The sequence below is a fragment of the Balaenoptera borealis genome (genome assembly GCF_965194805.1).
Source record: "Balaenoptera borealis genome assembly, chromosome: 9".
In the NCBI taxonomy this organism is placed as follows: Eukaryota; Metazoa; Chordata; class Mammalia; order Artiodactyla; family Balaenopteridae; genus Balaenoptera; species Balaenoptera borealis.
In genome coordinates this window covers 67514086-67539606 of record NC_138873.1, presented here as the reverse complement: position 1 = coordinate 67539606, position 25521 = coordinate 67514086, and the positions used below count along the sequence as shown (strand labels likewise).

Sequence of the window (25521 nt, the reverse complement as noted above, 5' to 3'; positions counted from 1 at the left end):
AAAAAACAATTGCAAACCAGCAATGTCTGTTCTTACGAGGCCACTGGATTTGACCTTGGTAGTTTGATGTTCACTTTGATTCTGTATGCAATCTTTACCACGGATTGCATTTGGAGCTTATCATGACAATCTATCACCCAGGAAACTTGACAATTTAGGACGAAGGTTAGTAAAACAAACGGACAGAACAAGTGATAAAGACTGACTGTTCTTTGATACTTCTTGTTTCAAGGTAATAACAACAACAATAACACAAATCACAGAGGATAATTTTTTGCCTGGCTTTGTCATTACTTTTCCACACTCTACAATAATCGTCTTCATATGTTTGTCTTCCTTGTTAGATGATGGGGTTCCTGGGGCAAAGACTATACCTTACTCATCATTCTAGCCCCAGAGTCTACCATAGGACTTGACACATTCATTCATTCATTTGGCCAATACTTATTAAGCACCTACTATATGCCAAGGATAGTTATAGGCCCTGGAGATACATCAAAGGATGTGACAAATATTTCTGCACTAACAGAGCTTATGAATTTTAGTAAAGAGTGGGGACATCTAGCAATAAGTATAATGTTAGTGGCTAAATCACCATACTGTATAGATTGCTGGGTAAAAGGAGTTTCTGTTATCTAATTAAACCTGACAAAAGGGAAACCCGATTATACCTGGAAACAGGTCCTCTAGCAGCCACTTTTCCTGTTGCAGGGAGTTTCTGGAAATCTCTCTGCACTTGGTTTATACTTCACGTGTAAACAAAACCACTTTCCTTATTCTGACTATGTTCTAGAATTCCTCCTGAAGTCAGCATTTGTTTGTTTTTTTCCCCAGTAGTTAAAAAATACTTATTCTGGAAAGGCCCAAAATGCCATATATATGTAAGGAATTCAGTTACTGAGGTTTTTTTTAAATGGGGGTTTTGATTTTGAGCTTGAAATTTTGTATGAGATGATACAGAAAATATTTGCTCAAGTGACCATTCCCTAAGACCTACTCTTTGTAAGCTCACAGCAGGCATCACCAAATATAGTAGATCCTGTCCTCAGGATCCCGTGATATGTAATAAGAGGGATAAGACAAACTTAAGATATTATATGGTAAGACAAGACTAAGGACATTCGAATGTGTCTTGCTTTTTCTTTTTCTCTTTATTCTGCTTAGAAGGCTAGTTTACCTCTCCCAGAGATGCCCTTACTCCCGACTCTACCTATCAGATAGATTGGCACCTGTTACCTGCTACCTATGTCACAGCTATTCGTGTATGTCATGCATCCTCTGCCTGACAGTGAACTCTGAGGGTGGAGACTGAGCTTTTACACAACGCTACACAGCATGGTGGGCACTGAAAACAGAAACCAAGCCGTGTGGAAAACCAGGGGAGTGGAAGGTTAAAGCTCCAATATCTTTGCATTGGCTTATGAAAAAAATATCATGTGCATATTTGCGAATAACACAAAGGTCCAGAGAATTTTCTGGAAAAAAGGAAAAAAATGACTTCTCTTTTAGGGCACTGCAAGTTTCTCTGAAATGGAATTTGGCAGTTGACAAAATCGCAGACAGCAAATGACCTCAGGTGCTATGCTAAGATTTTAGAAAGACATAAATGTCCTGTGAAAAATCAAGCTGACATCTGTTTCGCAATAAAATTCTTTACATATTTAACACCTGCATTTTCAAGGTGCTTTTGTACAAATCTCTTTTCGCGGGACTGTCGCGGGACAAGCCAGGGGTGCACACGGGCAGGCTCCTTCCGCCCCTCCCACGGCGGCGCTGAGATGCGGGGAAATCGGCACGTCCTTTGGCAGCTGCTGAGTCATAGGCTGATCCCAGAACTAAAAGCCACGCTCTTCCCACCAGGTCAATGGCCCCAAAGAAACACGACAGGTAAAAGGTGGCTGGGTGCGGTGGGGGAGAAACAGATTGTTCTTTACTTTCCTTGGAAGGGAAAGAATTCAGTTTTCTGATCGAAAAACCAGAAACGACTGGAGGGGTAAAGTTGCAGTCTTCTGCTAAATAAAAAGCTACATTGCTTAGTGGGAGAAAAATCAGGAGAAGTGCGTGTTCTAGGGGATGTACTCGGAGAATGCATGGCTTCCATTTTGACTTCTATGTAGCTGAGGATAATTAGCACCACTTCCCTGGAAATTCTATTCAAATTTCCATATGCAGCGATGCTTCCCTGGATCCTCGTGGCAATCCTTAAACTGCGCTTAGAGTGTGCACCAATTGACATGCCTGGCGCTACACATAATACAAAGCAACTTCCTTTCTTCCTTTGATGATTTCCCTTCCTTCATTCTTTCCCTCCCTCCATCGCACAGCCTTTACCGTCACTCCTGCCTTTACTGAACTAGACCTGTGAGGACTGCAGGAGTACAGAAATACAGATGAAACGAGCCGCTGTTCCAACTGCTCAAATAGCAGAGGAGACGGGAGGAAGGCTGAGGGCAGGCAGCCTAGCACTCGCCTCATGTTTGCCCAGGACCTTATGCTGGGTCTTAGATAAGGACCTGTTTCCTGAACATTTAGTGGGTGGAGGGATGGATGGATGGATGGAGGGATGGATGAGATGCCTGAATCTGGATGGCAGGGTTCCAATTTCTGACTCAGTAAAATGGCTGAAACTACCCCCTCACCCCCGACCCCTGCCTGTCGCTTTTTCTGTTTCAGCAACCCCCTTTCCATGGGAAAGGATGGGACCAAGAAGATCAAGGTGGCACGCCGGGGCTCTTTATTCAGCAGTTTGCTCTGTCTGAGTTAATATATGGGTGAGGTTCCCCGTGAAGGACACTTTCCCGACTCCAGCCATGTCACAGAGACACTCAGCTGCTGTGTGTCTGGCAAGTTAACGACTATAAGCCCAAGGGAGGGGAGAACGGGAAAATGATAACATTAAAAAAAATAAATTTAAGCAAATTCAAAAGAAAATGAGAAAGGCCTCCCCCCGTCCCCTGCAAAGCTACCTAACACCTCTTGTTTTCAGTAACAAAAAATTACTGAAAATAGTACTTTAGAGTTTGTGCTCATCAAAATAATCCTACCCAGAATGCACAGAGCGAAGTTAGCTGGAGAAAAAGAAGATAAGAGGATTAGGAGAGAAGGAAATAGAGGAGGAAGAAAAAAGAAGCAGCAGAGAAGGTGGCTCGATGGTGAGATGGCAAGGTGACAGGAGACCGGTGAGTATCAGGCCAGGTCTCTGGGGAAGGTCAGAGAGCACCTGCCAAGGACCTGATCAGCAGAGGTGCGTGAGAAAGGATACCTTCTCCCAGTCTCCCCAGGTCCAGAGGGTGAAATTAAGCTGACAATACCAGCACCTGCTCTGTAGCAGGCACTGTGCCGGGGACTTTTATAAGCAGCATTTTATTTTTGTACGTGACATTTTATTCAGTCGTCCAGCTCACAGCTACCCTGCAAGGAAGGCAGTTCCCGTCCCCTGTACCGGTGACAACCCTGAGCTCAGAGGTCATCAGTGGTGGAGCAGGGGTTCTGGGCAAGCACCCACCTATGGACAGCACATTGCTTAAGCCTCACGGCAACTCCGTGAAGTGAACACTATTATTTCCATTTTGCACGGCAAGAGATGGAGGCTTCCAAGCTTTGAGGAAGCCACTCACACAGTCACACAGCTAGCAAGAGGCCAGGAGGCGTGGGAACTGGGATGCGATCCAGGGCTCCTTCTGTTTCACTGCATGGACTCCTGGGGGAAGTAGCCAGCTCCCTTCCCCCGACCCCATCCCCACTTTCAACCTGTAACTTGTGGGCAGATGAAGGCTGAGGATCAGACCAACCAGGAACGGCAGAGAGATTGGGGCTAATGTCCCACGGTCATCCTGTGACTGCATGGAATGGGGACTCTGATCCTTCAAAGTAACATTAGGGTTATCTGGCTTGTGCTGCCACGCACTGCTGCAGTCTTGTCTATAACAGCTCCCAAACATGGCCCGAAAAGATAACGATTCTCATTCTAGTGATGGGGGGTGGAAGGGGGTTCATTGTTCCAAATGGGACCACTGGTTCTACTGTGGGCTAGCGCTAGCTGCAAGAAAATTCTTGTTCTGAGTCCAAATTGCTTTCTCTTGTACCTTTTGGTTCTGCTTTTTCTGGAATAACCAAGTCTTTCATGCATCGAAATACAGCTATTGCGTGTCTCCTTCTTTTTACCTTCTCCAGGCTCACCTTCCTTAGTTCCTTCAACCACTGCTTTTAAGACATACTCTCTGATGGCCTCTTCAATCCCGATCCCTGTTCATGGAGTCTATGTACCTCATCAAATGTACTGTCAAAAATTTGGTTCCTCCAGTATCAGGAGGCAGCCAAGCGTCCTTCAGAGCCATGAGCTGGACCATGGTGCTAGATAGGACATCCACAGAGGTGGAGGTCTTCACCCCTTTTTCAGCTGACCTGGTTTTCTCTTCAGTGTCTCTAGCCAGTAGTGTTTGGAATAAGGCATTTCAGGATCTCCAAATTCTTGTTTCTAAGGTTATTATTCACAAGCTCTTACAGAGGCAATTTTCTCAGTTTGGAGAGCAGTCAGGCTAGGAGCCTCACCTTTGCTGGGGAGACTGAGAAACTCACCACGTGATCACTCACACACCTGCTATTTCCTTCTGCATATCGCTTCTCTGCCTTCAGCCCCTTGGTCAATCCAACCTCCTCCCCTGTAAAAAGCGCACAATATCTCAAGGCTTCCCTGTAACCTCTGACAGGGGAACAAAGAGAAACACCTTTCACAAATCCATGCTATCAAAGGATAGAAGAGAGAACAGAACCTTCAGTAAAGAACACTAAACATCCCACCAGAAAGTCCCAAACAACCCTGAAAAGTGAGAATAAAACTACCAAAAGCTGACAGAGGGTAACAAGCATTATTTCCAACCCACATTCGTCCTTCTAAAAAAGCCAACCAAACTACAAAAAAAAAAAAAAACAACCCTGGAATGTAGGAAATCTAACATCATTAACATATTTCCTGTCCTCACACAGCTTATAAAAAATGTTTCTGAGCTTTTCCCTGGCTCATTTACAATGACGAGAGGGAGCGAAAAGGAAATGCAACAGATGGGACTACCATCCTCTCTCGCAGCAATTTATCGCCACTTGAGGTAGCTTGGGCGAGATTTCAAACGTCTTTCAGTTGTACCAAGAGTTTATTCCTGCCCAAGAACAATGAAGACGAGGCTCCTTAAAAAAGCTGCAGGTTACAAGCCATGTTTACTACTCTGTATTTTTGTTGTTTCTAAAAGAGATCATCCCAGCCTGCCTCCAACCCTCCCCAAACTGACTCCACGAGGATTTAATCTGGTACTGATTTAGAGCTGACAGGTGGCACATGCATAATTAAAGATGACCTAACACAGAATGCTCTCATTCCTGGCATATTATCAGACACTTAAGCAAAGCAATTATCAGTAGGCAATCTTTTCTGTCAACAGAGATAGAGATGAAACATTTCTTCAATTAAGAGGATTCTGAAAGGATGCTGTATATATATCCATCTGCAAATACTTGAAAATCTTTAGAGTTTAATACTAAGTCAGCTCAACAAGCACCTCTGGCCAGTTAAATTGTGTTTTTTTCTCCCCCCTACTTTTCCTGGAAGGTAACATTTTTTTTTTTTTTTGCTTTATCGAAGTAGGAGGGTCACATTTTAAGCATCAGAATCTTCAAAACAAATAATCTGGGGGCATCATCAGAGACCTGATCCAAGCTGACAAGGAAATCTCTGCATTTTCCTGCCATTGCCTTGTTGGGGTTTACAAATATACCAAGCCTTCCTTACAGGTGCAAGGCAAAAAAGGGATAGGCTTTAAATAAAAGTAAATTTAATTAAAAATTTCCTTTAAAGCAGGATTATCAGTGTTCCACCAATGTCAGAGGATTTAGAGAAGTACTGTCAAGCCTTAAAATTTCATCTTGAATCTAAGTGATTTAAAGAATTTTTTTTTCATTTGAAGAAATAAATATCATTCAAAGGAAGAAGGGTCTTGACCAAATGATGGATTTCCCATTTCAGGCAGAGGAGGGAAGAGGCACTGTATTCCCTAATAGAGGACTGTATTTTTTATAAATTATAGTGCATGTACTTTATCTAAATGAATGCATTTTAGCTTTCTTTAGAACAGAAATTGCTTTAATGTTATAGTGAGACAAGTGATTTTCTTTTCTTTTTTAAAAGGTGCTTTATACGTTAATGGGTTTTTTGAAGCCCGTGTAAAAACTGGCTTCCCTGAGACAGAGAACTTCACAACGTTTGTGGTGCATATTTTGCCACATTTCACAAGAGGTCTTATTGTTTAAATTCTTATATCCTTATGTCATCTGTGAACAAACGGCTTTATTGTTCATTTGAACGTGTCTTTATAGGATCTCTGGTGGTAGGGCTGATGTTGTTGTTTGCATTTTTTCCCTCATCAAGTCAGAACAAAAGTCCCTTTTTCTGCAGCACTGGGAACTCGGGAACACAGAGCGTGTGGCAGCTGTTTTCAGTTGGAAACACCATAATGATCATGTAAGTGAAGTGTTAACATTAATGGGCTGACTTCTGACAAGTAAATCAAGACCTATGGAAAAGTTTCTTCTACACCGCAGACTTCAAGGTAATGCAACATAGAAGCATTTCATAGGACAATTAGGAATCATCCAGTAAATTTAGAGGCTTGCCCTGCTGGGCAACAGGACTCAATTCCTTCCAAGATGTGTTTTCCTTGGAAGATACTCCATTCAGAATATTAGAGGAAAAATACCAGTAGTCTTTGGGGAAAGCATAATCAAGAGGAGAGGTGGTGGTGATGGCGGGATCATTAATGGGAGATTCAGCAGGACTCAAAGCTCAAGTTCATTATATTTCTCAGAACTAAGAATAGCTTCTGAATGAGTACTCACAATTCTCCATAGACCTATTCCTCCTAAGGAGCTCCCCCTTTCTCCCTTTCCAATTTTAATGTTAAAAAAAAGAAAAAAAGAGAGAGAATGTAGTCAAACATGGGTAGGTAGGCAGGAACAAAGGAACCTCTACAGACTGGAGGAGCATCTAACCCAGCTCCATTTTAGATGCTGTTAAACACCTTCCATCAGGATTCAACTCAGAAAAACTCAAAAGATGTAGTTTGATAGCATGCTGCGTCAAGAAGCCGGGACAAAGAAATATGTCTCATGTGTATTATTAGGGCCAATGGCAAAACACATGGGATCTCCCAATCGATGTCATGGATGAAATGAAAATATAAGATATAAGGTACATACTACCATCAAAATAACATAATACAAAGGCAAAAAATTCTAGTAAGTTTATTTAGGGAGAGACTCTCATTTCACATACAACCTAAGGGTCCCAGACTTTTTGTGTCGCTTTAGTAAATAAGGCAATGACTATAAGCACAGTCCTTGTATGCTGAGGATGGCACGTGATACTAAGACATTTTGCATCTGCCTCTTACACTTAGTTATCACTTTAGAATCATCAACTAACAGCATTTTTTAAAATGTCATTAAGGTGATGGTACCTAACATAATACAGAAATATCAACCATCTTCACAATATCAACCATTGTGAACCAAGGTTTCTCCTATCCACCCTCAACATCAGTTTTCCAAGTATCTTGGTTTTACTAAGTTTTATGTTTGGATGAATAAAATAAGATTGTAACTATGGCTACAAAATAAAGACTAAATTACAATACCCTGATATGGATCAAGTATTATTTTGGAAAGAATAAAAGTCAAATCCAAGGTATTATTGTCACTGCTATCTGTGTCCCCTGTTTCAGAAAGGTTGCTCAAAATCTGCAGTTTGGAAGCCTTACAGAGACACTCTGCAGAATACCATGTATTCTCCTTGTTAACAGAAGCATCAGAGATGCTTATCAGGTTTGTTTCACTAAGGACAAAATGTAACACGTATTTAAGAAAGTCCAAATGATGCAGTTTCAACTCTCTATCCATTCAGAGAGGACATCGGCTTTCTGGTTAAGAAGTGGCTGTGACTAATCCCGGAGCAGTTGGTATGGCTTTTTCAAGAACTGGCATTGGAGGTCAAAGTGGACAAAGTGCCCAGAACACCTCCAGTGGCCAAGAAGGCAGGGGTCCAACTGATGCTCTTATTTTCTTCTCCTAATATTTCCCCCCAAAAGGTGGCCTCACTTCACTGCGGGGGGATAAAAGAAAATAGAAGAAGCGAAAAAACAGTTTTTCTCCACAAACGGCACTCTAGGAATCAACTGTTCTTAACTTGGAATTCTTTCACGAAATGAAATGTTAAGCGCTGGTCAATTTGTTGCCCTTCGGGATGGAAGGTGATGAGAGGGAAAAAATGATAGGACAGGATTAAAGAAACGTATGTTCTTATGAAGGCAGGGTGTTGGAAAAGAAACGATGTTACAGAGAGAAGGATGATTACATCCTCATAATGTATGTAGGATCGCCACCAAAAGAAAATAAGACAAGGGCTAGGTTAGAAATGAACATCTAGTATCACCAGCTACAAATGACAAGAAAGGGAATCCAGCACTAACCAGTTTATACAAATCAACTTATATTTATTCCCTTGTGGTCAGTTGAAACCTATACCCCAGGAGACATGAGGTGCTTTCACATGTACACATTTGTAACCTCTGAAAACTAATTAACAAAGGAGAATATAAAACCGCCAGGTATAATGGAAACAGGTGACGTCCACCCCTGCAGCCAGCTGTGATGTAATACCTTCCGCTTGGTGCTGACAGCCTTCTCTTCCCTCCTCTCATTCCGACACAATGCCTTCAGGTCTGTCTAAGTAATGTAATTTACTGGAGTGGAATTCCCTTGATACCCTGGTGCAGCACTTGGTGACAGTATCATTTATACTGCACAGTGTCGTGGCCTGACACTGATCCATTGGCCTTCACGCCTCATTCATAGCAGAGTGTGTAATTCCACCTTCCACGGTACCCTTCTGGGGTGTGCGTGGACAAATTTACTCCATTCAGCCCTAATTACAAACCTCGGCTGAAATGCTCTCATTAGATTTCTATTTCTCACTCCAGATGTCAATCTTATTGAAAATGCCAATTTTCCCGAGGATTCATCCATTAGCAATAAACTCTAAAGCATTCCATGACTGAATGCATTAAACCGGCAATGAGGACATGCACTTAAAATACATCATTAGAGTAAATCTCCATTGCAAATGCTTTACGTTATTCAACCAAAGGAATAATGAGCCTAGCCCGGCCAGTACCCTCAAACTGCACATGAAGGATAGGTTAAAACTTGCTGTTATGCAGGACGAAGCAGGCGGTATATCAACGAGATGAATTTCAGAATCTGTGTCATTCCTTAGGAAGGTGTGGTAGGAAATCACAGCCAGAGCCAAATTTATCACCTTCTTTTGTCTATGATTTTTACAGAAACTTCTGTCTGTGGCAAAGTGCAATAAGACAGGCAAAGATAATAGGGAGTAGGTGTGTTCATGGAGGGGATTGAGGCTGTATCTGCAATGCTAGGAACTTGTTAGTCACCTAGAATGATTTGCTTTGCCTGAAAAGCATTCTTCCATTTCTTTCAACAGGAAAAAGGAAAAACCAGCAGTGTCTGGATGCACTGAAAGAAGCTGGGTCCCATTCCAATGAAAGAAAGGTTTTACTGGTGTAGTTAACCTGAGAAATATCTGCACCCCACCAGACTGATGGGTCCTAACATGAAAGATCCAGAAAATCCAATGATGATGTTAACATATACATTACATTACAAATCAGAGATTGCATCTGTGATTGGGGTGGCAGGACAGACCATGAAAAGAAAAATTTGGAGAGAAAAAATTTAAAACTACCAAAAGACATCAATTGATAAAAGCAAGCCATCACTGCTTTATACCTGCACCATGTTTTAATTCCTTAGCTTATTGGTCTCATTTATCACTTCTGGCCAGGTCCCAAGTGAGGCCAAGTCAGGGTACAGTCATAATTTCTTTATTAATTTGATAAATGAAGGAACTGCATCCCAGGAAGGTCACGGAGGAGGCTGAAGAGTCTGACGTAAACTCCTTAGCATCTAATACTAAAGGTTAACCAAAAAAAGTTAAGTGATACCTACAGTGGTGACCTTATTACGAAATATACAATGTATTTATTTAATGGAAAACTTTGGTGGGCAGAAAAGGACTCCCAGAAGGGCAGGTATACATTACATTAAACAAAATAATTTGCACAAAATAATAAAAAGGAGAAGAAACAGTAATTGTTTTCTTCTTGTCAGCATCTGGTTATCTATAGGATTGATCAGATGTGATAACAGATGTGATATTGTCTACAGGGAATTAGACCACCATGGAAGCTAATTGCTCCTCAAGTTTTGCCCATTCCCCCCTGAAGTATTTAAAACCTTCCTTGATTATAACATTAGCGCTCTCTCTTTCATGATGTACATCAGCAGGTATTACAGTTAACATGCACAGATGTCAGAACTGAAATATCCACGTTTAAATAAAAAACAGTGAGAAGGTAAAAATAACTGATTATGTTCAACACAGGGCTCACCTTAAGAGGAAAGAGAGGCTTCCAGGGTGCTAATTTAATGGCAAAATAAAAAACTGAGCCCCTGGAGAGTATCAGCAGCCCATGAAGAGCCAAACTACTTGGGAAATGACCTGTAGCCTTCTGATTGAGAAACGATGAACAAGAGGCTGATCTTGTGTCCATTTAATTCCAAAATTTGTACTCCGAGCAGAGCGGGGAACCCCACAAATGCCCTGAAATTGTCCACCACATTCGTAGGATGCAACAGCACGAATAAGCATCACCATCAACCTTTTACTGAAGGCTGGCTTTGGGCTTCACGTACGTGATCTTACTGACTCCCCACCAGCAGCCTATGAGGTAGGCGCTACCCCTGTTCCAGTTTTTAATGAAAGACATCCAGGCCTGGGAGAGGTTCAATAACGAGGTCAAGGTCAACAGGTAGCTAAGCCAAGATCTGAGGCTGGGTCCTCTTTCTCCCAAAGCTCTTGCCTCACTTTAACTACTCCTGCCTCACCATCTGCTGAGGTTGGAGACACCAGTGGGGAATGTGATCTGCAGTCATCAGTTTCCAGAAGCTTCTGGAATGACTGCTCTCTTGACTCATCTTATTTCCCAAATGACATCAAACTGCAAGGCTTTAGCACACTTGTAGACATTCTCGTTCTTTGGAAATGTCACAGCCACTCAGCCAGTAGAAAAGGGACAGCACCATCACTGGGATCACGGAGGCGCAAATTTCCCTGTGAACACCACCATCACCTCTCTTTGCTGTTTCTTGTAGCCACAAACCGACACATTACCACTTACTGTGGTTGCAGGAGACTCGGCCGTCAGATGAAGGGAGTTTTTACTTGGTTAACTGCCCCTCCGGCGTCCGTGTCCAGAGCAGGCCTGTGCCCGCCGCTGTCCCCGCCACCCCGTCCCTACGCCGACAAAAGGGTTCCAATCTCTCCGCAACACTGCTAAGAAATCCCTCCCTTGCTGTCCTATGAGTTGACAAGACACAACTTTCTAACAATGAGCCGAGAAGATGGATGCTGTAAAACAGCATTTCAAACAAGGCAATTACTCTTCAACAAAAGATTCAAGGATCCCGTCACTATTTCTTGCGACACAACTTGTTTGTGTATGAGTTGTGCCTTTCTTCCTTCAGAAGGGGAAAATGCTGATAAACTATCGCAAGCAGACACACAGCGCCCAAACCTGGCCGCCTTGCTGCTACTGCTGAAACAGAGACACATTGATTTCCCCAATGCACCACTTACCAGACAGATGCAAAGATGTGGGCAAGCCAGTCATCAGAATTAACAGAGTGATTGTGCTTGCCCTACACATTCTGATTTGTATGAGTCTTATTTTTAGCCACGCATAAAGGGCAATAAATGGAAAATCTTATTCTAACCGCTACCTTTTTCTGGGCCACCCACACTGCTCCACCTACCGTACAAGTCCACAAATGTGAAAAACACACACACACACACACACACACACACAAACAAAAAAAAACCCAAGCCAGGGTTCGTTCTAACAAGGGATGCAAAGTGGCTAAAATGTGTGACATTTTTTCCAGTTAGTGTTTGTACTTTCATCCTTTTTCCGTATCAGGACTTTCAGGGAAAATGACTTATCTCTGGGCATTTTCAGAGACTCCACGGTGGTGAGCTAGCAGCGCAGTGGCACGCGCGATCCGCCAGGCACCGCCACCGCCCTGTTGTGAGCTGCCTGTCAACCGGCTTCTAGCAAAGAAACGCACCCCAAACACATTTCTGTAAATTTGGGCAGATGATACCTACAACGTTTTGTTTTGCAACAAGCTCGGTGTTTTAAAAGTTCCTCTAATGAACAAAAGTGACATCAGAAACGTCAACGTCTCTAGAACAGAGCAGGCTGTCAAGAATGATTTTGCCAAGGTTAGGGCAATAGCGCTCGTCCTAAATCTGCTCTCAGGGTGCCGTGGGCCAACGCTCACCAAGGCACAGCATCCCCTTGCTGTCTCCCTTCCCTTCTCTGCATTTTCGTCTCTGTCTGTTCCATCCAGTTACTCCCCAAGCCTGCAGCTCCCCAAGCACGAATGCATACACGCTCTCCCTGCCAAGCGGAGCTGCTGATGTTGAGAAACACCCACCTTGAGAGCAAATAAGAAAAAAAAAAATTGAGGAAGAGGATGTTTTCTGGGGGCATAGAGAGGATAGAGATGAGAGTCTATTTTTTTATCATCATCTCTTTAGACTTTTCATGAAAAGTTAAGTCATTAAGGTCCCTGGGTACCAATCCGAATGCATGATCCTCTGAGCCCTCTGCAAAGCACAGCAGCAAACACACGCAGGTAAGGATTAATATTTAAAAGTCAGTTCCACCAAATAATGAAGACACGAAAAGAGTCAACGCTGAGAAAGGCATCTTTACCTGTGTGCTTGCTCATTATCCAGAAACTAGAGGAAATGCTGTCATCGCCAGTAGCTACACGACGCCCTGCAGAGCTCACACCTCCTTCTGAAGAGTAGCGCTGATGAGATGGATGAGAAAATCTTTCGGGGCTTAGAGTCCACTAGCGTCAGAATCTCTGACTAGTGTTGTAAAAACACGGGTAATTAAGTGTTACAAAAAAGTGGGTCATCCACGACTGAGGGAGAGCCACACCTCCCCACGCTAGACTCCAAATGACTGTGCTGTGACAGGGTGGGAGGGGTCTGAACACAGCGAAAGCAAAACTTTTATGTGGTGAGGAGCGTTTTAGTTTTCACTGGTTTAGGTTAGAGAAAGTTAATCTCAATGTCAACTGCAAACCAACTAAAACTTCTTAGTGAGTTTTTGAAGTTTTACAACAAATGCTGGCTGTTCGTGTCACGGGAAATTCAGAGTCAGTGTCACAAACAGTCCAAGGGACAGTCTTAGGTTTCTGTGACATGCCCGCCGCGACGAGCAAACGCCGTGACTCAGGGAAGCAAGGAGGTCAAACCAAAACTGAAGGCAAGGAACCGAGTTCTCACTATCCACACGAGCATCTCCTTCTCCAAGGGAGGATCAAAGCACTGCAGACCACCTCCCACACCAGTACCCAATCCAGGCATTCGATACAATTGCGGGCATTTACCAAAGCATCTTTCGATTACTGTCCGAAGAAGGCAGGATATATATACCTGGACTGAGCGCATTCGTTCATCTGTCACTCAAGAGCTACAGAAATTTTAATTCAAATCAGTACCCACTGTGTCCCTATTATATACAAGGACACAAAGGATGAGAAGGGATGCAGAGGGAAGAACTTAGAAGGACCTGCTTTTAAAGAACCTAAGTCTTGTACAGAGGATGCTAAGACCTCGCCACACCCAATGCCTAATATGGATCATTCTTAAAACACAAAATCTCTTCCAGCAGCTGTTTACTAAACACTTTCTATTCTACTGACGTAAGGTTTGTGGGTGGCATCCCTTCAACCTTTCTCAGATGACTCCTTTAACAATCCTCTTAATTTTAATCTGGGTTTTCTTTCAGTGTTCAAAGCCCTTCCTAACTTTGGCTAAGAGTCAGGATACATCCTGATCCAAAGTTGAGCTCTCCAAAGGGAAGCACAGAGATATGCAGCACAACTCACGCCACAGCCCGAACACCATACCAGAGGAATCTGAAGAGAAGTTTCTTTGAAGAGGGATAAAGCATGAAGAGTTGAAGGAAAACTCTCTCTGGTTCATAGCACAAGAAGGGCTATATCTGAACGTAAAACTGGAATTTTATTGGAGTCCACATTGTTTGGAGTATGGCTAGGGGATGGGGGGAATTTGGGTAATCAACCTTTCCCACCTCTGCCAAATTGTCTTAGAGTGTATCAACTGTGAATTTTTAAATACCTAGAACACAGTCAGCTGATCTAACACTAAAACCATCTTGGTCCTCATTAAATCTTTCTTTTATGATTCCAGAGGCCCACTAGGATCTTGCAGGGCCACTCAAAAATTATTTTTATTGACAGAATACAGAAATGGAAAAAAAAAAAAAACAGTTAATAGTGATTTTCACTCCATAAAGACACTGGTGAGTCTACAGAGGTATCTGTCCTTGCAAGAGTTGATGACTGTAATTTGAAGGGAGAAAAATAAGCGACTAGGCGATCACTGTCCTAGAAAATGATATCAAAGGCATCATTCCTGAACTCCACCAATTTGTGGGATGTCAGCAGGCCAGAGTACTGCTTGTAAATTGGGAATTAGTTGATAAAATGAAAAAAAGTCTGGAAAAATACACAGAAGTAGGAGTTAACAGGTAGGCTGTATCTGGGTAGCTGGATGAAAGGTAACTTATTTTCTTTATTCTCTTCTGTTATTTTATAAGTTTTGTACAATAAACATGTATTACTTTTATAATCGGGAAAATAAAGCTACTTCTGTTTTGATAAAAGGAAACAATTCTCTGATTCTGCTCTTTCTAGTCACTAAGAACACTTCATACATTGGATCTAGTATAGTCATCTGGGCTGGTGACAAAGCAGACATGAAATACAGGGAAAATCTGCTAGAAACAATAGATTATAGCTTCTAGTTAAGCATGACAAGGACGCTTAAGAATCCTGCTACACTACAGAGCTTTGCAAATACTTTTCTTCCTCACCATGACCATGGTCTGGGCACTCTCCAGCTGTACCAGAGCTCCACCCGCCAGGGGCCTCACAGTGATCAGTTTAACGGGGGTGTCCTTGGAAGAGGGTAGCTATCCCTTGGGTTAAATTACGGCTCAGAAAGAGACTTGTCACTTCCTTAGTAGAGGCACATCCAAAAAAGAGCACACAAATAATTTCGAAAAAGCAACAGATTGGAAATTAATTAGAATAAGGTGACAAACTATTCGTACTACAACTGACATCACTTGGTGACCAGCTCTGTCACATGCATGGCTGAGTTTATTTGGAGATTCGCAGAGAATAACACCTTTTGAAATTTGGACCTGTATATTACCATGCTGGTCACATCACCCCTATCTGTACCATGAGCGTATACGCAGAGAATGAAAATTAATTTTGATGATGCCTTGAGCAGAACATAATTGTGAAACAATATGTTATAAATAATCACGTACATTCTTTAAAAAAGAAACAGAATGGCTTCAAAAGTATGCCAATGGTTCCCCAATGACAATAAGAACTAAATATATATGTTCATGAAATTGTTTTATCACCAATCTTATCGTTAACATCACAACTTTTAGAGCGCTTCCAAACATAATAAACAGAATAAATGTAAACAGAATATCTGAGATTTAAACTCTGGCACTGGAAAGGTGGTAAAAGCCAAAACTTGCACGGTTTCTCAAGAATAAAAATGAATTGTATATTTTTCTATTCTAAGTCAACATCTTTAGATTATTATTAAGACACGAAAATAGGTACAATAAAACCTCAGTTGATTAGACTATTTGAAGACAAGATGAGTTTTTGGTTTGTTTCAGTTTTCCGGTGAATTGACAGACAGTTAGAAAATGCTTTTTGTTGAAAACGTTTCCAAAGCAGTTTCTTTTCCTAATTATAAAGGATTTAACTATTCTCAGTGATTCAGCAGGTCAGTGTCACCAACTACAAATATCCTCCAGGGTATATTCTCTACCTTTACTAAACCAAAGCTATCTTGTTTTCTGAATCTTTATCACTGAAAAAGGGAAGTGGGATGTGAGCGGTAGGGTGGGGTATGGGAGGGGTGGGTAGGAAGTATGAAGGCTAGTTAATTCAGGGTTCTGGTTACTTGGGTCCCAGGTAGCTGAGCCATCGCTAAATACGAATTCAGTGCCTGTAACCAGGCACATCTGATTCTTGGGGCCATGAGAACTGACCAGGAGAGCCCCCGAGGGTCGGTCTTTGTTGGTTTTCTCTACCTCATGGCTTTTCCTCTGGGTGACTGTTGAGGGGAATCTGTGTCAGGGTCTCCATCCAGAAATCATGGTCTCCAAACTCCTGGGGTCGAATTTGTTTTGATTAGAGTCTGTATCTATGTCGTTTCAACTCACGCTTAGGGTGCCGGTAGCTACGTGTGATGTCAAAGATGAATAAGCACCTACTTCTCCTCTCTCTTAGACCTTGCTCACCTGGATTTTCTTTTCTATAAAAACCTTTAATTCCAGTTTTTTGATATTTTAGCAGCTCCCTATGGCAACTGACTCCAAAACCTTTGTTGCTACGCCCTGTTGGCCATCGCCTAAGTGAAAAGCATGGAGAGTTTATTTCTAAGCAGGTCTGGGAAGTCGGGGGTGGGAACAAGCGACTGATTTAGATGTACTGTACTTCAACTTTGATGACTTTATTTCACCTCTTTTTTGGTTATACCTTTTCCTTGAGCCAAATGCATACGTACGCATGTATGTATGTACATATATGTATACAATATGTATGTATGTAGACGTAGATAATGCACACACATGCACGCTCACATATCTAAGTGATTCTGATGTCTTAAGGAGGAAGCGGGATAATTTAGGACAGAGGTTTTTAAGCTCTTTGAAACTATGGATCCTTATGCACCGCTCTTCAGGAATTACAATCCCTGGTCAGACCTAAGGGCAGGGCCTGAAAGGAGTAAAGTAAAATAGTAAAGTAGTAAAGTAAAGGAGACCTGAGGGAAACATGGCTACTAGCCCCGTGAGAATTCACTGATCATTCTGCAAGGCCAGCTTTCTAGAAACCTAGAATAAAAAGCAAAATCCCCCCCAAAGTAGGGCCCAAATGGACTTAGTGGGTTCAATCCTGCATATTTCTCACAAGCCTGCAGGTCACTCCTACAATTGTTTTGTGATTTATGGGTACCATAATGCCCAATATTACAGAGATTTGGTGATGGGGGATGAACTGTACTTCATCGGGAGAATGTCAAACAGGCATTATAATTAGAAGCCCTGTTGCAGGAAAACGATTTGCTACTAATTTTCTTTCCAAGTTTCCATTTTCTACTAGGCTTCAGTCTGTGGCAAGTCTATATCCCCTGGTTCCTGCTTCCACATCCGCCTCCACTGCTAAGACCTGTCACCTGCCGCCACTAGACACACATCCTGGGGCGCGGTACACGGACTCATTTATGATGACACAATTCACATGAACTGCAGCAGCCCCATGACAGGAACACAGGAGGGTACACGTCCCCTCCATGACAGTGACGCAGCTTTCCTGCGTGTGTAAATGGCTTTTTGAAAGAGATGATGGTCGTTGATGGCAAATTTCCCTAGTGGTTTCTGACAAATATGTCCTTGTCCCCATAGGAAACCTATTCCTAAGACTGAAGTCTAACATTCTGCAGGTCCCTTACATTTGCCCAAAGGGGGCCAGGGTAGTGTCAGGGCTGATGGAGGTGTGAGGGACACAGCCATCTGTGCCTCTTCCGCCCTCCCAAACTATAGCAGCCCTGTCAAGCACTATTTAGTATTCTGCCCAGTATTCTTAGAAGGAAAGTAAGCTCTGGTATTCAGGGGTTTTTGTGTGTGTGGTAAAATACACATACCATAACATTTACAACGTAAATCATTTTTAAGAGTACAGGTCAGTTGCATTAAGTACATTCACATTATTGTGTAACTATCACCACCATCCATCTCCAGAGCTTTTCCATCTTCCCGAAGTGAAACTCTGTACCCATTAAACACTAACTTCCCTTTCTCCTTTATTCCCAGCGCCTGGCAACCACTCTTCTAAATACTTTCTGACTATGACTTTGACTAGTCTAGGTACCTCATATAAGTGGGATCATATAATATTTGTCATTTTGTGTCTGGCTTATTTCACTTGGTATCTTCATGTTTCATCCACGTTGGAGCATGTGTCAGAATTTCATATTTTTAAGACTGAATAATATTCCATTGTATGTATATACCACATTTTCTTTATTCATTCATTGCTGATAGAAACTTGAGTTGCTTCCACCTTTGGGCTATTGTGAATAATGCTGTATGAACATGAGTGTACAAACACCTGTTCAAGACCCTGCTTTCACTTCTTTTATACCCAGAAGTGGAACTGCTGGATCATATGGTCGTTCTGTGTTTAAATTTTTGAGGAATCATCATACCGTTTGGTATTCGGTTTTTTTAAATTAATAAACTTAATGTTTTAGTGCAGTTTTAGGTTGACAGCAAAACTGCAGGGAAAGCACCATGGGGTCCCACATACCCCTCACCTCCACACGCATGATATTTTTATAGAGATGCGCTAGGCACTTGGTACCCTGAGTGTTTCGCCCAAGGCTGCAGTGAGAGCTTCAGGCAGGTGGCGCCAGGGCCGGCAGGAGTCTGCAGCTCCAAGTTGCCTGAGGTGTCACAGCAGCCTTCTGCCCGTGCTGGCTCGTAGTTATTAAACTGACTGACATCAGAGGTCATCCATCAGGAAAACCTGCAGTGTAAACGTGGACACTCACAGACGCCAAAGCAGGAAAGGAGGAGGGAGATTAAGGAGCCTTCGATCCAACCCATTTCTTTTACTTCTTGGTGAAGATGCTTCATAAACTGAAACTTCCCAGAATGCTGTACAGAATAGCCAATTAGGGCTTGAAGGAGATGTTACCGTTGGTAAGGGTAGAGCGATAATAGGTAATTACATCGCTCACAACTCTGTCAGCCCTAATACCAACCCTGTTACCAGCCCTTTGGGCAGCTCCCAGAAGACAGCTCCAGATTAATTCCTTTTAGAACTCTTTCATCACCTCTTGCTTTTCTGGTCTTATTTGTCTGATTTTGTGATTTTTATTTTAAACACATGCACTTAAATCTATCTCTGAGATTTTGGGCTCCGTTAACGTTTAGGCAATAGATAATGCTCCTTCATTACATATTTGCTTGGGAGTTGCTTTATTAAAAGTGATTATTCTCAATTTCAGAGAGTTATAGTAAAAGAACTGTAAGCCCTAAGTGCTACTTTGAATGATAACATTTACCACATTGAAGTAAAATGTTATAAATCACAATACTTATCCACAGATTCAAAATGCCCAGAAATTTCTCAAACATTTCCTGGACAGCATCGCTCAGACTATTTTCACACTCACATTGACTCAATGAAACAAAAGAAAACATGTTGTGTAAAACTCCTACATTGAAAGCTTAGAAATATACAAAATGCATATAGGTTCACAGGCACATCTGTACATTTGCATGTATGCTCCCGTATACCCTAGTGTGCATTTGTTGAGCCAAACTCTTCTACTTTATTCTATTAACATGGAATAAATTGTTCTTGTCCTCAGCAGAGAGGTGACCGGCTTGTTCCAAAGCTAACAGAGTAACATGCTGATCTTCCAAATATGTCAGTCCTAAGGACTTAAAACCCCACAAAACCCTGGACTTGCTGGCTTGGACTGTTTATTAGAGGTGCACCTTCCTTCCCATATGTGATTTGTAAATCAAGTCACATTTAAGTGTATGAGAGGAAGGATCATACTGGGATGATTCACTCTGAAAGGGAACAATATATTTCCCAGTCCAGGGGGAAAAAGATTTTCTCTTTTGAGTGTGTCTAAAAGCATGATGAGGACACCTGCAAAAGGACCGTAGCTGTCATTTTAGCCTGTTAACAGCACTGTTAGTTAACCCTGTTGAAAGCCAAGGGCAAAGAGTGGCTGGTACTCACGCCTCTGGAGTCGAGCTGGCACAGAATAATGACATCTACTTGGCTGGACTTTCAAAGGTGACAGTGCTGAGAAGACCTTAACATTCTCTCTTCTGAGAGATGAGTCCATGTATTAAGTAAAGCACCACTATCTTAATTTAGTGATGTTTCATACACTTTTCTACCTTTATCATGCCTCCTTTCAGTCACACTTGAGTTAAAGCAGTGATTCTCAAAGTGGGGTCCCTGGACCAGCTGCATCAGCATTGCCTGGAAACTTGTTAGAAAAGCCAATTTCCAGACCTACCCCCCCAACCCCACGTCTCCTGAATCCGGTAGTCTGGGCACGAGGCCCAGCAAGCTGGACTTCAACAAGCCCTCCAGGTGATTCTGAAGCAAGCTTATGTGTAAGATCCACTGAGTTAGGGAACCACCAATATGCAGATTCTAACCCCGTTCCCTTCCTCAATTATAATTCTCAAGACACCTTGTTATTATCATCTCAGAAAATTCTTAGCCTTGTTTGGTTGGAGGAAAGAAACCTTAGTCAAAACTTACATGTAATTTTTCCAGGTCCCGTGCTGGCTTCAAGTCTTAGGATGCAGGGAACTGGGCGAAGGGAGAGAAGAGAAGGCTACGGCAATCCATTCAGACATGGACCCCAAAGCTCTGTGGGGCAACCTTGTGACAGGTCAGCGAGTGTCCACCTGATCGGGGAAGAAGACTGTCCATTAGCAGAGGAAACCTTGCATGTTAACATCGTCCCCTTTCCCCTGCTATCACACTATACTCCACCCCTTCCCCTGCTTTCATGACCTCTAACTTACGGTGTGCCTCTGGACCGGTCCATCTAAACAGAATACGATAAAATAATCCAGGTATCAATGCTGGGGCTCACCCCAGGGGGAAGCATAGCCCTCACCGGGTGCTCTCCTGAACTCCAAGGCAGCTTGGACATAGGTCAGTGTCCAATCAGTTCTCTATTTAAGCTCATGAATGTTTTCTTTCAACAAATCACAACACTTTGATTCAAAAGACACACTGTGGGACTTCCCTGGTGGCACAGTGGTTAAGAATCTGCCTGCCAATGCGGGGGACACGGGTTCGAGCCCTGGTCCAGGAAGATCCCACATGCCGTGGAGCAACTAAGCCCGTGCGCCACAACTACTGAGCCCGTGTGCCACAACTACTGAAGCCCACGTGCCCTAGAGCCTGAGTGCTGCAACTACTGAGCCCACGCACTGCAACTACTGAAGCCCGCGCACCTAGAACCCATGCTCCGCAACAATAGAAGCCACCACAATGAGAAGTCCGCGCACCACAACGAAGAGTAGCCCCCTCTCGCCACAACTAGAGAAAGCCCCTGTGCATCAACGAAGACCCAACGCTGCCAAAAATAAATAAATAAATAAATAAATTTATATATTAAAAAAAAAACACGTGGTTGTATTAACAAGAAGATACAGGAAGCAAATGATAAATTCGAGAATTCTGATTGGAATGAGATGATTCTCTGATGCCTTGAATATGTTTTTAAAAAAATTAATAGTACTTATTTTTTCCTGAGGATAAATTAATCCATGCTTATTATAGAACATCTGAAAAATTTACGGAAAAGAAGAAAAAATAAACATCAACTGTAACCTTGACACTGATAAATCATTCATGATATTTTGTTGTATAGGTCCACGACCCCTTAAATGAAACTCCTGGGCCAGATACACTTCAGAGTTCAGAACTGCTTGGATATTAAAGAGTATTACAATGCTAAACTACCATTTATTACATGATGCCCCATTGGAATCTGGAGCAGCACCCCATAATCAAACCCATTAAAAATCTCTGCAGCAAAATAGATGCATATTCTTATTTAGTCAGATAAAATAGAGCCTCACATTAGTTTAGATCAGATTTTTCTACCAAAGAAGTCACCAAGAGACCTTTGTGATTTTTGAACCAAAAGGATTCAGAATTGGGGATAAGGGATTGTGGATCAGTATTCTTTTCAGATACACAAAAACAGTCAGAGTTTTGTTTCTACTTTTTAATTCAATATTTTATGAATGTGAGCAATTCCCCAAGTTATTAAAAATTCTTCAGAAACATGCTTTTCAATGTCTATGTAATATTACACCCCGTAGAAAAGGGTTTTGTTTATTTCATCATTTCTCTCATTTTTGGAATTACATATTGTTTTCTTTTTTTTTGTTATTGCAAATAACACTTTGAAAGACATATCTGAATATCAGATTGTTTGAATTTCTGAGTATTTTCCTAGGTAGAGTCCTAGAAAAAGAATTACAGGGTCAAATGAGCTTTAAGGGTCTTGATGACTTTTCAGAAAAGCTGTACCAATTTACACTCCTGCCACAGCATGAGTGTTTGTTTAATTTATTTAACTACCCACTTTATCGCAGACACAGAAAAAATACACTTGCCCATCACACACCTTAACAAAGTTCTAATCAGGGACAACCAAACTTTGGTTGTATTTTTGTTCTTCTTACGCAGAAGACAGTGAAGAGATCACTGTTTCCACATAAGAGAGAAATGGGAATAAGGTTAAGTTTACCAGCAAGTTGCCCTCATTAGACCAGACTGAGTCAGATCTGGGCAAGGGAGGAGTTGCCCCTTGTCCGTAGGGTCTTCACTTGGAAAAGGGTGAGGGGGAGTATGGAAGTAATCCGCACATCATCATGAGAGGAGAAACAATCATTTTTATTTGTGCGCTGATAAATTCTGTTTCTGGAAGACTGAGGCCTTGTGTTTCCCTTCCATTTGGTGTTTTTCTATTTTTTGGACATTTGGCTGCTCCTCAGCATGGCCATCAGAGAGCAGAAAGAGATGTGAAGACCAAATCAGACAAGCCCATAATAATGGCTAACCCTCCCGAGTGCTTATTACGATGTGTCAGCTCTGGTGCCGGGTGCCTTGCGTGCATTATCTCATGTAATGCTGAGTGCATGGGTACAGACACTGGTGGCGGTGAAGTTCAAAAGTACGTCCTTGCTCATCAATCCTCTTTCTACCCTAGTAAGTCTGGAGGAATTAAACGTTTGCAATCTCAAAGATCTCTTCAAGCCTAGTGTCTTGAACGACTCCAAGATAATCCTAAGACTCAGTGACTCTAAGTTTGGCTATAAATCACAAATGTTACCCTTACGCTTTTTTTTTTTTTTTTTTTGTCAGCAGCTCCAACAGTATCTTCACGAAGCAGGGAAAATGGCATAAATAAAATCCAAGAAAATTCTAGATAATCGTAAACACTTCGAAGGTCCTATATGGACACGAGAGAGGCTGTATCTCAGAGTACAATGGAGAGTTGAGAGTCTGTTATATGTAACACGGAGAAGAATGAGGACACATACATAATATATACTTTAAAAACAACCGAAGGAGCTTCCCTGGCGGCGCAGTGATTGAGAGTCTGCCTGCCGATGCAGGGGACACGGGTTCGAGCCCTGGGCTGGGAGGATCCCACATGCCGCGGAGTAACTAAGCCTGTGCGCAACAACTACTGAGCCTGCGCGTCTGGAGCCTGTGCTCCGCAACGAGAGGCCGCAACAGCGAGAGGCCCGCGCACCGCGATGAAGGGTGGCCCCCGCTCGCCGCAACTGGAGAAAGACCTCGCACAGAAATGAAGACCCAACACAGCCAAAAATAAAATAAATAAATAAATAAATTTATAAAAACAACCAAACATACAAACACATTGTTCCCAAATGTGACTACAAATTAGTAATGCTAAATCAGGGTTCACAAGCCCAAGTTCCTTTCCATTTATAGCTTTTTCTAATAAATTTTCTTGCTCTCTTCCCTTTACATATTTAACCTTACAGGATAATTGATGTAGAGAAGGCCACAATTTTCATATACTAATAAAAGAAAATCGAAGAGAGATTTTTTTGTTATATGGAATGAAATAACCCCACTCTTTCCCTTATCTAGAAACTCAGTTTTGCATAGTTTGGTATATACAATAAAATGGCAGCAGTTCACAGAGAGAAAAAGAGAGGGGGAAAATTAATTTTATTTTGGGAGTGAGTTAAATTTATCTTCTCAACAATCTTCTCTAGAACTAAGGGGTGTTTCTATCAAATCTATCAAAAGACCAAGGATGTATCAAGAAGTGGACCATTTCCTCCACTGTGGCTTCTCTTTATACTTAAAATAGCATTCTCCTGATAATTAGGTGTCAAGTGGGTGGAATGGCTTCTAAGTGATTTTCTTTGCCACAATTGGATATATGGTTAATTTTCTCAGTACACCAGGCCTATAGGGTGTGAAAAATAAGGTGGTGATAGAGGAAATGACCACTCACCCTCAAAGAAAGAACATACTTTGTATTTTCCAAAGGGCCTAATTACTTGGGGAGGGGGGGGAATAAAAAAAAAAATAAACCACCACTAATGACAGAAATGATTACCAGAAGCTCTTTAGCTACTCAAACTGCAAAACTAGCATTTTTAAAGCTAATTACAAATTTGGATTCTCTCATTTAAAAAATATACTTTGAAGCAGCCCACTTCTGTTTTAGTGCTGAACCAAAGTCTGTGCAATTGGCACATTATCAAAGTAAAAAAAAAAAAAGCGTTGCTTGAACAAAATTACACTTTCAATGTCACTAAATCTTGAACTGCAAAATACCACAAGCTAAAAACTAGTAATGCCATGTGGTTATGTTATCTTACATTTACAAGAGAGTTTATAGTTTCCTAAGCCCTAAGAGACTCAGACCGCGGCCACCCACAGGAGCTTTGCTATCAAGGTCAGGTCATTCACTGCCTCTGAGCTCGACACCTTTCACAGGTTCCTGTGAGGATCAAATGAGAATGCAATCAAGAGAGTTCTTGCAAACTCTTAAGACATATATAACACGTTGGGTATCATTATTCTTTTTACTAACAGCTTTGTGAGGCATAAAGATACAAATCCCCATTTCACAGTTAAGGAAACTGACAACAGGAAGACAGAGCAAAAAACAAAAAAACAAAAAAACAAAAAACTGAGTTAGGAGAGTTTTATATCTGAAATGGCCACAAACTAGCTGAGTGACTCTCTGGACTTGATTTCTTCAGTAAAATGAGGGAGTTGGGTGAGATGCTTTTAAAAGGCTTCTTGAGACTAATGGTTCTGTGATCTGCGACTTGGCCATGGTAGTGATGGGGCAGCTTTAACAACGACTCTTAGGAAGCAGTCTCTCCTGGAGGTCAAGGTCAGCACTTAACCAATCTGCAGTGCTGGGGCAGGGTCCTTGAGCAGCCTCCCATGCCTGCGGATGGGCCATGCATTAACTAACTCATTTTGCTGGATTAAGGGGAGGTTGGGGGCATCCTAGGCCAATAGCCAGGGCCTCTGGGGCATAGGAAGGAGGTTCCGGAAGAGCTTGACACAGCAGCTCTTTAGTTACTGGTACAAATATTTCACAATTCTAACAACTAGTGTAGCCAAATAAGT

The 25521-nt window shown here is 42.1% G+C and overlaps 1 protein-coding gene across 3 annotated transcripts in view; it reads right to left on the bottom strand.

The window, feature by feature from the left end:
• Window positions 1–25521, bottom strand: part of BACH2 (BTB domain and CNC homolog 2) — a 357918-nt gene that overhangs the window by 135522 nt on the left and 196875 nt on the right. For all 3 annotated transcript variants that reach the window (XM_082405900.1, XM_082405902.1, XM_082405901.1), the window contains one exon: window positions 20623–20771. The gene's annotated coding sequence lies outside the window, so the exon portion shown is untranslated. The remainder of the gene's footprint in view (window positions 1–20622; window positions 20772–25521) is intronic.